The sequence below is a fragment of the Penaeus monodon genome, chromosome 4 (assembly GCF_015228065.2).
Source record: "Penaeus monodon isolate SGIC_2016 chromosome 4, NSTDA_Pmon_1, whole genome shotgun sequence".
Lineage (NCBI taxonomy): Eukaryota > Metazoa > Arthropoda > Malacostraca > Decapoda > Penaeidae > Penaeus > Penaeus monodon.
In genome coordinates, this window is record NC_051389.1 from 52,067,473 (window position 1) to 52,082,472 (window position 15,000).

Consider the following 15,000-nt stretch of genomic DNA (forward strand, 5'->3'; position numbering starts at 1 on the left):
GAAAGAGAGAATGAAAGAAAGAGACAAAGAGAGAAAGAGAAGAGAGGCAGAAAGTGGAGCGAGAGAGAGAGAGAGAGAGAGAGAGAGAGAGAGAGAGGAGAGAGAGATGGGTAGAGGGGAGAAGGGGAGGAGAGGGAGGAGAGAGGCGAGAGAGCAAGAGGAGAGAGAGAGAGAGGAGAGAGGAGAAGAGAGAGAGAGAGGAGAGGAGAGGAGAAAGGAGGAAGGAGAGGAAGGAGGAAGAGAGAGGAGGAGAAAAGAGGAGAGGAGAGAGAGGAGGAGAGGAGAGAGAGAGGAGAGAGAGAGAGGAGAGAGAGGAGGAGAGAGAGAGGGAGGGAGAGGAGGGGAGAGGGAGGGAGTGAGGGAGAGAACGAGAGAGAGGGAGAGAAGGATGAAAGAGAGAATGAAGAAAGAGCCAAAGAGAGAAAGAGAAAGAGAGGCATAGAAAAGTGTGAGCGAGAGAGAGAGAGAGAGAGAGAGAGAGAGAGAGAGAGAGAGAGAGAGAGAGAGAGAGAGAGAGAGAGAGAGAGAGAGAGAGAGAAGGAGGAGAGACTTGACATGAATAGTTTGCACAGAGAATAGATTGCATGCCCTGCTGAACTGGGCTGTCTGTCAAGCATGAGTTTTACATGCCTGGAGAAGTGCACTATAGAGCTTAATTCAAAGTGGCCCACTTATTTCCTTGGTAAAACTCCTTTAACGTCATTAATGATGTCAAACACAAGTTGTGATGACGGTGATGCTGAAGTTCCCTAAGCAAAAGTACGAAAAGAGGAGAAGAGATAGACAGTCAAAGTCAAAACGAAAAGAGAGGAAGAGAATCGAAAGAAAGAGAGAGAGAAAGGAAAGAGAGGAATGCAAAGAATATACATCGTTAACATCCATCTACCCTCCACACCATCCATCCATCCATCCATCCTCCGTGTCTTGTCTCTTCCCTTCCATCCTTCTTACTCATCCTCCTTCCTTCCCTCCCTTCCTCCCTCCCTTGCATCCTCCCTACCACCCTTCCTCCCTTTCACCCATACTCCCTACTCTCCCTTCTCCCCGCCCCCACCAACCTACCGCCCACACACCCACGCCCTTCCCCCTACAAAGAAAGGGGCCAAGGGGGGAGGTGATCGAGTGGGTGGCGTTTTGTACCCCCGAGGGCGCACGTGCGGGCTCTTGGTACCACAGCTGCGGTGCCCTTTATGTTTAATCAGAGACACGTGGGGGGGAGGGGGGAGGAGAGGTGAGTAGGAGGTGGTGGGAGGGGAGGAAGGCTGGATAAAGGGGAATAAGGACGAGAAAAGGGGGAGAGAGGGAGGAAAGTACATTTCTTGTTCCCTTCTCCTCCCCTTCTCCTTTCCCCATGTCCCTACCCCTGCTCCTTCCTTCCCCTTGCCTCCCTTCCTCCCTCCCTTCCCTCCCCTTCTCCCCTCTCTCCTTCATTCCCCCCCCCTTCTCCCCTCTCTTATCCCTCCTTCCTTCCCTACCCCTCTCCCTTCCCTCCCCCCTCCTCCCCTCTTCCCTCACCTCCCCCCTCCTCCCCTCTTCCCTCTCCTCCCTCCTCCTTTCTACCGTCATCATCATCGCCCTCCCTCTCCTTCTCCTTCATTAGGCATCATCTCGCGTGATTTCGCTGCATTCGTCATGCGTCTTCGCCTGTACTTCTTCGCCGTTTTACTCCTTTTCCTTCCCTTTCCTTTTACTCATTTCCTCACTCCTTTTACGTTCCTTTCTTTCAACTCATTTCCTCTTTCCTCTTCCTTTCTCTTTTCTTCCAATTCCTCGCCTTCATCTCCCTTCTCTTCTCAAATCTCCAGCAAACCAAAAAAGTCGCTTATCATACAGAAGGAAAGCGAAAAACAAAGAAATCGAAACGAAAACAAAGAAACCGGCGACTTGTACGCACCAAACGAACAACAAAGCGAGACAAAGAAAGGATTCCGACAAACAAATGAAAAGGGTTACGCTAAAAATAGACAAGATACCCGGTTAAACAAAGAAACAAACATAAGCAGAGTACGGCAGACAACTACGAGACAAACAGACGCGCCACAGACAAAGAAAAAAAAATATTAGTCTTAGATCACGTAATCAGTCAACATTATTCCTGTTTTATTTTGGCTTCCTTTCGTTATCACTTTTTTTTCTCCGTCTATATTCCCTTCACCTCTTATTTTGTCTTTTCCATTCATTACTTTTCTCCATTTCTCCTTTCAATATATCTTCTTCCTCTTCTCTCCCTTTCCCTTTATTCTTTCTACATCCACTCTCTATCTTTTTCTCCTTCCTTCTATTCTTCAAATCCACTTTTCTTCCCATCGCTTTTCTCATTTCCTTTCTTATACTAGATCCCATCCCTTCCTTCTATTCCCCCTCTATTAATTATCTTGCACTTTCCTTCTTCCCTTTTTCTATTCCTTATCCCCTCTCCTTTTGTTTCTACTCCCTGTCTCCCTTCTTCCTTTCCCCATCCCTTCTCCCCTCTCCCTTTCTTCCTTCTTCCTTTCCATCCTTCCTCCTCCTTTTCTTTCTTCCTTCTCCTCCTCTCCCTTTATTCTCCCTTTTTCCTCTCTCTCAGTCTAATTCGTCCCCATCTTCCTCCAAAGTACTGTCAAGGTCACACGAGCCTCTACAAGGCTTCCATAAGGTTTCGCAAGCAAGAACAAGGTCACGGACACTCACTGACGCACACATATACACCCACGCACATACATATGCACGAATACATGCATATGCACCCACGTCCTTACACACTAACGCCCGTACACAGGCACACAAACATAAAGAAAAATATGTTTATGCACGTACAAGGAACACACGCACAGGCTACATATACAAAAAAAAAATCTGTCAATCGCTTTTTCTGTCCCTATTTCCCTGTTTTATCTTTTTTCTATTCATTCTGCCGTGTTTTCACTTTTGCATATACCTTTTTTATTTGTAAATTATTTCTTTGGTCGTCCTTGCGCTAATTATAGTAACAATAAAAGTGATAATCGTAACAAGTGTAACAGCTGTGCAACAGCGACAGTAGAACGATAATGACAATCGGCAATAGTATTAGTAATAATAATAATAATAATAATAATAATAATAATAATAATAATAATAATAATAATAATAACAATAATAATAATGATAACAACAACAATAACAACAACAACAACAACAATAAAATAATAACAATAACAATAATAGGCTAATAATAATAATAACGACAATAGGCTAATAATAATAATAACGACAATAGGTAAATAATAATAATAATAATAATAATAATAATAATAATAATAATAATAATAATAACAATAATAATAATAATAACAATAACAATGATAATAATAAAAAAATGATAACAATAATAATAATGAAAAAAAAACAATAATAACAGTAATAATAATAAGCCGCCTAAAAGGGTTCAACGGGAGGAATCTTCCAGAATAAAAATGCGTCGGACATCATGGAAATTCTCCGCCCAGCAAGGTACGTTCGAGTCGGCGAGAAGCGGAGAGGCGGCGGAGCGAAGGAGGGAGGGGAGGGGGGTGAAAGGGGGAGGGAGAGATGGGAGGGGGATGGAGAGGCGGAAGAGAGAGGCGGAAGAGAGAGGCAGGAACGGGAGGGAGAGGCGGAAGAGAGAGGAAGAAACGGGAGGGAGAGGTGGAAGAGAGCGGAGAGAGAAAGAGGAGAGGAGAGGAGAGGAGAGGAGAGGAGAGGAGAGGAGAGAGAGAGAGAGAGAGAGAGAGAGAGAGAGAGAGAGAGAGAGAGAGAGAGAGAGAGAGAGAGAGAGAGAGAGAGAGAGAGAGAGAGAGAGAGAGAGAGCTGTGCGGGAAAGATGGAGGCAGGAGGCGATACATGATCTGTCAGCTTTATCTGAGGATAGAATTATGGTGAACATGATGTGCGGTGTTGTGTGGGTGAGGCATGTGTGGGTGTGGCATGAGCGGGTATTAGTGGGTGGTATATATATATGATTTAGATTCAGTATCTGCGGCTACATGAGAGTGATACGTGCATGGTATGAAGTGGTATGTGGTTGCGGATCATGAGGATATTTGGGTGTGGTATATTCAGGTATGGTATATGTGTGTAGTACCTACTATGACGTGTGATATATGCTGCTGGTATTAACAAATATTTCCAGATAAAATATGTGGTATATATGTGTTATATATGTGTTATATAAGTGTGTGTTTGTTTATTAGTATGTACGTATGCCAGTATGTGCATGTGCATGTTTAAGTCCATGTATATATACAAGTGCATGTGCAAGTGAATGTGTATGTGCAAGTGCATGTGAGTACGTACGTGTGGCTGTGTATTTTCACAGTGAATTACAAAGTATTGTGAGTGTCATCTTGGCTGTAAAAAAACAAACTTATTAAACATCACTGAAGTACGGTAGAAGTTATTACTATTTCATTATGAATTAATTTCTATGATAATGTTCTGTATAATTACTCCTAATTATTTTTAGCTCTAAAATTTTATACTCCAAAGAGACATAATGTCAAGAGTACACAATACCTACCTGCCTGCCTGCCTGCCTGCCTGCCTGACTGCCTGCCTGCCTGCCTGCCTGTATGCTCGTTTGTCTCAAAACCCTTCGCGGGCCAATTTTCATTTCAGCTACCATTTCGTGGGCCAACAAAGGCACATGCTTGGCTTCCCGGGATTACGTTATTATATCTGCCTGATAATGCGTACCTGTACATAAAGTCTATTTTACTCATTCGATTCTAAATGGCGACACCAATAATAACATAATGTCTATCACTACATTTCCCTTCATGATTATAATTTCACAGGATAATAATTCATCTTGTCACCCCGCGGGCCACTTATGACCAACACAAGAGTACACAGGTTTGCCACCCCTGCTCTGGACACAGCCAACGCGCACACGAACCGGTTGCTGCCAGACTCATGTCCACATGCATTTTTCAGGGATGATCTCCGTCGGAATGTCACGAAGAAAAGAATCCTGCGACATTCCGTGGCATCACCTCGCCTCGCGGCATCATTGCAAGAAAACAAACAAAACAAAAGGAAACAAGAAAAAAATGGTGGGGGGAGAACAAACAAACAACTCATCCAATCAACCATTTTCTATTTTTATTCAAACTTGACGAAATTCGCAACAGAGTTTTAAATACAGAGTGGATCCTGATTCTCAAGGTCGCTGGGTACAGAGCCAAGCCTGGTTCGAGAGAGAGAGGGAGAGAGACAACCCACTCTCAACCCCCCTCCCTCTCTTTATCCCCCTATAACTCAGCCAGCAGTATTGAAGGGGGAGGGGGAGAGGAGATAGAGAAAGAGAGAGTGAGGAAGAGAGAGAGAGGAGGGGTGAGGGAGCGAGTGAGAGAGTGAGTGAGAGAGAGAGAGAGAGAGAGAGAGAGAGAGAGAGAGAGAGAGAGAGAGAGAGAGAGAGAGAGAGAGAGAGAGAGAGAGAGAGAGAGAGAGAGAGAGAGGAGAGAGAGAGAGAGAGAGAGAGAGAGAGAGGAATAGAATAGGGGCGGAGGGAGGCCGGACTTGGAACAGACTGCCTATCCGCACGACTCGCATTCCCTCACCTGCGCCCCAGTGACTCATCTTGCTGGTGAATCAAGCAATAAGTGGAAGACTCACCAGAACTCACAAGCACTCATCAAAGGGGCATAGGAAGCAGCTGTTCCGAGTGCATTTCCCACATCTAGTTGAGTTTGATAGAGGAAATGAGAAAGAAAGAAGGAAATAAGAACAGACGAAGAAAGGGAAGAAGATCGGGAGGAATGGGATGGAGTGAGGAAGTGATAGAAGTGGGGAGAGACAGAAACGGAGATAGGGGAGGAGAAGTAAAAGGAAGGGGGAGAGGAGAGGAGAGAAGAAGGAATAAACTGAGAGGCAGAGAAGGAGTGGAACAGAGGCAAAAGAACAAGAGTGGGATTGGAAGAAGAAATGAGAAGTAGAAGAAAGGAAAAGTAGTTGGTGAGTGAAGTCGATCGGAACGAGGATAAAAATTATATCACGAGGATAGACCAAACAATCATAAGAAAAATTAAACAAGCAGCAAAGCAAGAAGCAAAACAGGACGCAAGCCATCCGAAAGCAAGCAAGCAGACAAGCTGGCAAGCAAGCAGACAAGCTGGCAAGCAAGCAGCACAGCAAGCAAACGAGCGCGCACGCAAGCACAGGCGGGATGGCGAGGCAGTCAGCAAACCGACTCCACCTTGTGTTGGTGGTGACCTTGTAAACCCGGGCTGAGCAAGGGACAGTGAGTTAGAGGGAGGGAGAGGGGAAGGAGAGGGAGAGGGGAGAGGGAGAGGGAGAGGGGAGAGGGGAGATGGGAAGGAGAGGGAGGAGGAGGGGAGGGATGAAGAGTGGCAAGCAGAGGAGAGGAGAGGAGGGGTGAGGTGAATTGGAGAGGATGGAGAAACAGAGTAATAGAAATAAGGAAAGAGGAAAAGAGAAAAGGGGACGAAGGAAAGAGGGAAAGGACGAGGAAAATCGGACAGCAAAAGGAAGAAACGTTGAGTGAAACTGATATGAAAAAGAAACAGATTAGAAAAAAAAGGATCGCAGGAAATTGAAAGTAAAAGTGAGAGGGATATACAGAGATAAGAAGATGAAACACGTAGAACGAAAGAAAAAGATGGAACAGAGAGCATAGGATAACAAACCAAAGAATAAACAGAGGAAGAGAGACTTTAAAGCGGGATGAGTCCTCACCCCCCACACCCCCCTCACCCCCTCTCCCACATCCCTCCCTCGCCCTCACCCCATTACACGGCCCCCGCATCTCTACGTACACCAAAGGCACGCGCCTGCTATGCTGCTGGCGTGCGTTGTCTGTGGTGCTTGCTATGCTGCTGGCGTGCGTTGTCTGTGGTGCCTGCTATGCTGCTGGCCGTGTTCTCTGTGGTGCTTGCTATGCTGCTTGCCCGTGTTCTCTGTGGTGCTTGCTATGCTGCTGGCGTGCATTATCTGCGTTGCTTGCTGTGCTGCTGGCCCGTGTTCTCTGTGGTGCTTGCTATGCTGCTGGCGTGTGTTGTCTGCGTTGCTTGCTGTGCTGGTGGCCCGTGTTCTCTGTGGTGTTTGCTATGCTGCTGGCGTGTGTTGTCTGCGTTGCTTGCTGTGCTGGTGGCCCGTGTTCTCTGTGGTGCTTGCTATGCTGCTGGCGTGTGTTGTCTGCGTTGCTTGCTATGCTGCTGGCCCGTGTTCTCTGTGGTGTTGCTATGCTGCTGGGTGTGTTGTCTGCTGTTGCTATGCTGTGGCCTTTCTCTGTGTGCTTGTTATGCTGTGCAGCGCTTTGATTCTTCCTATGCAGTTGGTCTGTGTTGTCTGCGTTGTGTGTGGTGTTTGTTATGCTGCTGGTCTACAAATCTGATTATAGCGCCTCCTATGCTGCTGGTCTATGTTGCCTGTCAATGATATCTGCCATGATGCTGCTATGCCGTGTCTGCCTATTGTGTTTGTTATCCGGCTGGTTTCCATGGCCTGTCTGCGATGTCTGCTTATGAGGACTACTCGTACCTTTGATGCCTATGATGATGCTGGTCTGTTTATAACACCTGCTACGTTAATTAACTTAGGTGTTTAACAATAATGTTTACTATGAGAGGAGAGAGCCAGTAAGTAGGGCCAGAGACAAGAGACCCAGAGTGAGACGGACAGTGAGAGTAGAAAGAGGTAGAGAGAGACACACACCAACAGAGGAGTAGGAACAGAACGAAACAGAGGCAGAAAGAGAGAGAAGAAAATAGAAAAAGAAAAGCAAATATAAGAGAGAAGAAAAGAGATAAGGAATAAGAGAGAAACGAAGAGAGATAAGGGAAAAGAGAAAATAATGAAGAGAGATCAGAGAGCAGATAGCAGAGGATAAGGGACTGAAAAGGGGAACTGAAAAGGGAGAAACCTGAAGAGAAACGACCGAAACACGAGGAGAAAAGAGGGGGAAAAAAGAAATAAGAGAGAGACGAGAGAGGAATGAAAGATAAGCGAGAGAGGGAAAAAATGAAAGAAAAGAGAACGAGACAAGAAAAAAGCATAAGAAAGAATGACAAAGAAAGAAAAACAAAGACATCGCAAAAACGAAACAAAAAAGACACCGCATGACAAAGAGAACCAAACAGAAAAAACGCAGAAAAAAAAAACGAAAAAAAACGAAACCGAATTGTTATAGACACGTCCATCACTCGCCGGATTAAATCGACATTTTCTAAATTCGTCTCACACAGTGCGACATAAGAAAGAAAGCCAAGGTACGATTATGAGACGGAACCTTCCACATCCGTGGAGACCACCTGAACGACCGGACAAACAACATTCCTTGCTGGAATAAAATGCTTCGCTGTATCGCTAATAACCACCATAACAACGGCAGTAAAATCAACAGTAATGCACGTCCAAGCCAGACGAAGGTCCTTGGAAGTCAAAAAGCTGGAAAACTCTCTCGGCGTTTATCCAGCTTATGCTACTGCCAGGCTATGCTCTGCTATGCTATGCTCTCCTGTGGGTACCTGGGCGAGTACATTGACCAGCTCCATATACTAAGAAAACATGTGTTCAACCTTATACCATGCCAGTATACACACTCTGCCCCACTATCGGTGTACAACATAAACAACTCCCACTCACTCTCACTCTCTCTTGCCCGGTCACTGCCTCTGGTCCGTCTGTTTGCCTGGTTTACAGTGTCTCTGACGTGCACCTCCGTTCTCTATCTTTTCATCTCTCTTTCTTGCTCTTTCTCTTTCTCTTTCTCTTTCTCTCTCTTTCTCTCTCTCTCTCTTTCTATGGGTATGTGTGTGTGTGTGTGTGTGTGTGTGTGTGTGTGTGTGTGTGTGTGCGTGTGCGTGTGCGTGTGCGCGTGTGCGTGTGCGTGTGCGTGTGCGTGTGCGTGTGCGTGTGCGTGTGCGTGTGTGTGTATGTGTGTGTGTGTGTGTGTCACCCCTACCCTCTCTCCATCTCATATTTACCGTCCGGCTCCATGACCACCACCACAAACTCCCCCCCCCCTTCCCTCCCAGTACCAGACAGAAGATATTACTGGACACCGGAGCGCCAGACAGTGCCATCCGGGGCCGCTCCAGTTAAACACAATATTGGATGGCACGGCAGAAGCCCACATCCAGCCGAGGCGCCGTGTGATGAACGTGGCACTAAATGGCACTGGACACACGGACGCGCTGGGGTTTTGCCCAGGGTTTTGGGAGGAGTTGCAGGAGAGTGGGGGGGGGGGATGTGTGGGAGGAGAGAAGTGGTGTAGAAGGGAGATGAGGGGGGGAAGACAGAGAAGGAAAAGATAATAAGGGGGGAGGAAAGGCAGTAGGAAGGGGAGAAGTGGAGGGGAACAGGAGGATGAAAGGGAGTGGAGAACTGAAAGGGCTGGGGAAGGCTGCTGTACGGATGCTTAAGCTACGACATGCAAATATGATATACGAAACAGAAATAAAAAACAAAGGAAAATCAGACAAAGACGCATAAAAGAAGACTGGTGGCGGGCGGTGAGATGCGTAATTAGATCGACTGCCGGGTAAAGGGGTCAATGAACGGAAGGAACAAAATAAACTGTGCTAAAAGGAACCGACAAAGCAAACATCATTTTCTTCGCAAAGGACCAGCAACGACTACAAAAATGTCTCTCGAACCTTCCCAAACAAGACAAACCTTATAAGGTAAGTCAGACGGAAAGGCGGAGGGGTGAGGGGAGGGGCCAGGGGGATGGGCAAAGCAAGGGGAGGGAGGGAGGGGGGGAGAAGGGGTATCAATAGCGACTCTCATGAATGACAGCAGAGTAAGTGTGTGAAAACGTAGTAGTAACAGAGCGGTGAAGTGTGACGTGGTACACTCCCCCACCGATCTCGCCATCCTCATCGCCCCCCCCCCCACATCCCCGAACGATATCCCACCCCCCTCAACAATCCCTTTGTGATTAACTAGGCGATCCATGACTAAGCAGTGCTGCAACTACTAGCCAAATGACGCATATTGGTACAGAGATAAGCTCCGCCGTCCCTTCGATTTTTTTCTTCTAACAAGTCGCACATTTCTTCTGCTTCCCTTCTCTCCGTCCTCTTTTTCTTTGTGATTTGCACATTTCCCACTTTCCTCACTCTTTTTGTCTACTTGTTTGTCTGTACGCCCGCGTAAGACTGTACGCGTGTGTGTGATTGTTTGTCTTCCTTCCTTACTGTCTGTCTGTCTGTCTGTCTACCTATCTACCTGTCTGTCTGTCTCCCTCCCTCCTCTTTCCCTCTCACCCTTCCCCCTCTCCTCTTTTTATCTACGACTGCCTCTGGTCCCCCCTCCCCCTGCCACCCGGCCCCTCCCCTTACATCCCCCTACTGCGCCTCTACATCCTGTTGGGTCAGGTAGTGTCCGCCTCCCCTTCGGTGCCCCTTCATCGCACTAGGCTTTCACTGCTTCCCCGCCTGCCTGGCTATCTACCTGTCTGTCTGCTTAAGTTTACTGCCGTGCCTGCTTGTCTTTCCGTGCCTCTGCGTCTACATCCCACCCTTTGTCTGCTAGGCTTTTTGACTTTCTCTTTGTCTCTCTCTCTCTAGTCTGATAGCCTGCCGGTGTTTTTTTCTCTCTCTTTTTTATCTGACTGTTCGTTACCCTTTCTTCCCGCCTACCTTCCTACTCGTCTACCTACCTATTAACCTACCGACCTATTACCTACCTCAATCCCGTCCTTCCACCTACCTGTCCTCCTCCCTCCAAACCTCCCCCAACCTTTTTTCACTCCTTTCCTTCTTCCTTCTCGTCCTCTCGTCCGTTTCTCTCCCCCCATTTTCTCCGTCCCTTCCCCTTCCTCCCCTTCATTCCCTCCCTCCCTTACTCCTTCCTTCAAAAACCTCTCCCTTCTTCCCTCCCTCCTTCATTATCTCTCCCTCCCCCTGCTCAACCACTTACCTCCCCCATCCGGGAAAGGAAATGCATAGTGCCACATCGGGACCGCTGGATAACGCATGCGAGAGAATGATGATGAGCCACAGACTTGCATAACCGCTACGCACTACGGTAACGCAGGAGGCTAGCAAGGCCAGTGGCACTAAACAGCCGCGCAACTTTACAGCGGAGAGCGACAAAGAGTGCCACCCACGACAGCACTGGCAGCAGTGGAAGAGGAGGAGGAGGAGGAGAAAGAGAAAGGGAAGAGGAGAAGGAGGAAGAGTAGGAGAAGGAGGGGAAGGAGGAGGAGGAGGAGTAGGAGTAGGAGTAGGAGTAGGAGGAGGAGGAGGAGGAGGAAGAGGCGGCGGTGGAGGAGGAGGAGGAGGAGGAGGAGGAGGAGGAGACGGCGGCGGAGGAAGAGAAAGGGGAAGAGGAGGATTAAGAGGAGGAGGAAAGGGGAAGGGTAAGGGGAAGGAGAAGAGGAGATGGAGGAAGAGAAATGGGAAGGGGAAGGGGAAGGGGAAGAGGCGATGGAGGAGGAGGAGGAGGAGGAGGAGGAGGAGGAGGAGGAGGAGGAGGAGGAGGAGGAGGAGGAGGAGGAGGAGAAGAAGAAAAACAAGAAGAAAAATAAAAAAAAGGGCACTCATAACAGAAGGCCTTTTATTGAAAACGCAAGTAATCCAAAGGCACCACATCAACAGCAACACCAAAAAACACACAAACAAACCGTATCAACAACAGCAGGGAGAGCAAAAGCTACGAGAGGCGGCCAAAACAAGTTCGATTCAATGGTACTGTGACCGCCCAAGTTCCGTTCTAGCCGTCTACCTGACTCCCGCAACGAAGATCCAATGATACGTGTCTAAATTCCTGCTACGCCCGGGTATTCGCAGTGGCTATCTGGTTGGCTATCTGGATGGCTACCTGGGCATCTAAATGACTGATTGACTGGCTACCTGGCTGGCTGGCTGATTGGCTGGCTACCTGGCTGATTGGTTACGTAGTTGACTGGCTGGCTGGCTATCTGACTGGCTGATTGGCTACCTGGATGAGTAGCTACCTGGCTGGCTGATTGGCTGGCTACCTGGCGAATTGGCTACTTGGCTGGCTATCTGACTGGCTGATTGGCTACCTGGTTGGCTGGGTTTCTATTTAGCTGGCTGGCTACCTGGATGGCTGGCTATTTGGCCTGCTGACTATCTGGCTGATTAGCTATCTATCTTTCTATTTGTCTGTTTGTCTGTCTGGTTATATGACTGTTTGGCTATCTTTCTATCTGATGAGTAGGCTGGCTGGCTATCTGACCGGCTGACTATCTGGCTAACTAGTGCCTGGCTATCTGTCTGTCATTGTCACTGACTGACTGACTGACTGAATCACCGACGCCCTGCCTGTATAAGGTGTAAACCAGCGTGCCTGCGTGACTCTCCTTGGTCTACTTACCCAGTCTGAATTTGCACCAGCCTGACCGCGCCGTTGGTCTGGATTTCTGCTTTGCTACTCCGTTTGTAAATCATCTGGTCTGTCAATCTATTTATTTCCTTGTGCTAGTTTGTTTATCTGTTTCCACTCGTATATTTTCTTACGATATACCTTCCTCTCTACCTGCCTTACTGCATACACACCTTATATGCCTATTTGCCTGATCACCCAGCATAATCTATATACATTCTGCCTTCATACATAGGCATCAGCTCAGCATCATAGCCAACTAGGCCTACATGGACTTGCCAACGCGCCGAGGTCTATTCAGCGTAACTCCTGACATAATCAAGGTAAATGTAGGGGAAAGAAGGGACGGGGCAGGAAACAGATGTTGAGGGAGTAAGACGGGGAGGGCGAGACAGATAAGCAGGGGAAGAAAAGGGGGGGGGGGAAGAGGGAGAGCTAGAGGGAGAGAAGAAAGGGGGGAAAGGAGGAGGAGGAGAGCCGGGAGAAGGCGAAGGCGAGAGCGAACGAGAGGGAGAGGAAATAAAGAGGGAGAGAGCAAGGGCGAATGGTAGGAAGAGGGAAAGAGAATGAGGGGAGAAGCTTGGGAAGCAAAGATTGGGGATATACGTGGGTGTGTGGGCGAAGGGGGTGGGGGTGGGTGGAGAGACAACAGTTGTACATGGCTCGAGCAGGTGTAAGTGCCATTAGGACCACACTCCAAGCGGCTCCGTGAGGACAAAGGACCTCGTCCACAGCTAACGATGTCAATGTGAGAGTGTGTGTGTGTGGGGGGGGAGAAAATGCGAAGAAAGAGAAAATGGAAGGGAAGAAGATGGAAAGGGAGGGGGACAGAACAGGGAAAGGGAAAAAGGAAGGAAGGGGGAAAGGAAGAGTGAAATGGAGGGAGAAAGGAGGGAACGGAGAGGGGAAAAGAGGAGGGAAAGGAATGGAGGACAAGAAAAAGGGTGCGGGCGAAAATAGGAGAAGGGGAAGGATGAGAAAAGGGAAGAGGTGGCGAAAGGGCGAGTAAGAAAAGGAGATCAAGGAAGAATGAGGAGGAGGACGAAATGAGAGAGGTAAAAATAGGAGAGAGAGAAGTGTAGACAGAGAAAGACGAATAGAAGCGGAATTGAAGAAAGGAAAAAAAGAAATGAAGAAATGGAGCAAGAGGAGGCAGTGAAGGAGAAAAACAAAACAGAAGAAAAACAATACGAAAAGGGAATAAGAGGAGACAAAGATAAACAAAAGAAATAAAGGAGACAGGGGAGTAGTGGGAGGGGGAGAGTCGGGAAGGGGAGCAGCTCGCAATGCCCCACTTACCAGAGCTCTCACCTCTCGACTGCAAGCACCCAACCACGCCCATCAAAACAAACCGTCAGCGGAGAAGGCGCAGATTCAACAACGACCTATCTGAAAATCCATTTTTCACCTACCTTATCTATCTATTGACCATTTATCCATTAACTACACACTATGGATTCAATTCCTATCTACCTTATCTATGTATCTATTTTAATCTATTAACAATAATTTATCAATCCACTTGGTAGCCTATCAACACTATCATCCTTATATTTTATCACTGAAAAGAACTATATTTACCAATTAATTTATAGTTATGTTATATCTATCTACAGACTGATATTCCTTATCCATCTAGGCCCATTAATCTAACATTTTTACAAGTATAATTACGTTTATGTTTATCTATCCGTAAAAGGAAATATATCAACAATCAATCTTATAATTGTTATTATGTAATGTCTTATCATACCATCGTAATTTAACCTAGCTTATCAAATTATGCACGTGCCTCTTCTGTGTAAAGCAAAATAATCATCAGTGAGTGTAAGTCAGCATATTACTGTCCACATACTGTTGACAGCCACGGGAAAAATTAAGTGTCAATTTTGCACATTTTTCTTCCCCACAGAGAGAGAGAAGGAGGGCAGAGTGAGAATGAGAGTGAGAGTGAGAGTGAGAGTGAGAGTGAGAGTGAGAGTAGAGAGAGAGAGAGAGAGAGAGAGAGAGAGAGAGAGAGAGAGAGAGAGAGAGGCTAAATCCAGTATCAAATAAACTTTTATCACAACCCCAAGCAAGCCGCCTATAATATTTAATTCAACAACTTCTGTACAACCGCCACACAAGATTACAGGGGAGGAGGGAAATCAGAGAGAGAAAGGAAAGCATACAAAGAGAAATAGAGAGAGGGGAAACTGAGCAAGGGGAAAGAGAGTGGAGAGGAGACAAGAAAGAAGACATGAGAGAAAGAGAGGAGAGATAGAAGAATGAAGAAGAGAAAAGAAGAGAGAAAGGGAGAGAGAGGAGTGTAAAAAAAAGAGACAGGCCTAACCAAAATGCGAAATAAAAGAGATAAAGAAAACAAGCGAGGAAAGAAGATAACGATAGAAGAAACATAAAAAAAAACGAGAACAAAACAAAACAACGAAAAAATAACAACAAAGACAAAAAAACAAACAAACGGAAGAACAAGGTAAAAAGTGCGCACCACCCACGAATATTACCGAAGACAAATCTGGCATCACGCACTGGCGCTCGGTGACAGCAAGCCCCGTTAATGCCGTTACCGCTCTCGTGTCCCTTCCACTTCACACACCTGGCAAGCATGGAATCCAACTGCGCTTATCGCTTTCTTTATCATGCACATGAAAGTGTCTAGATGGAGTATATCATATCATGTAAGCACAC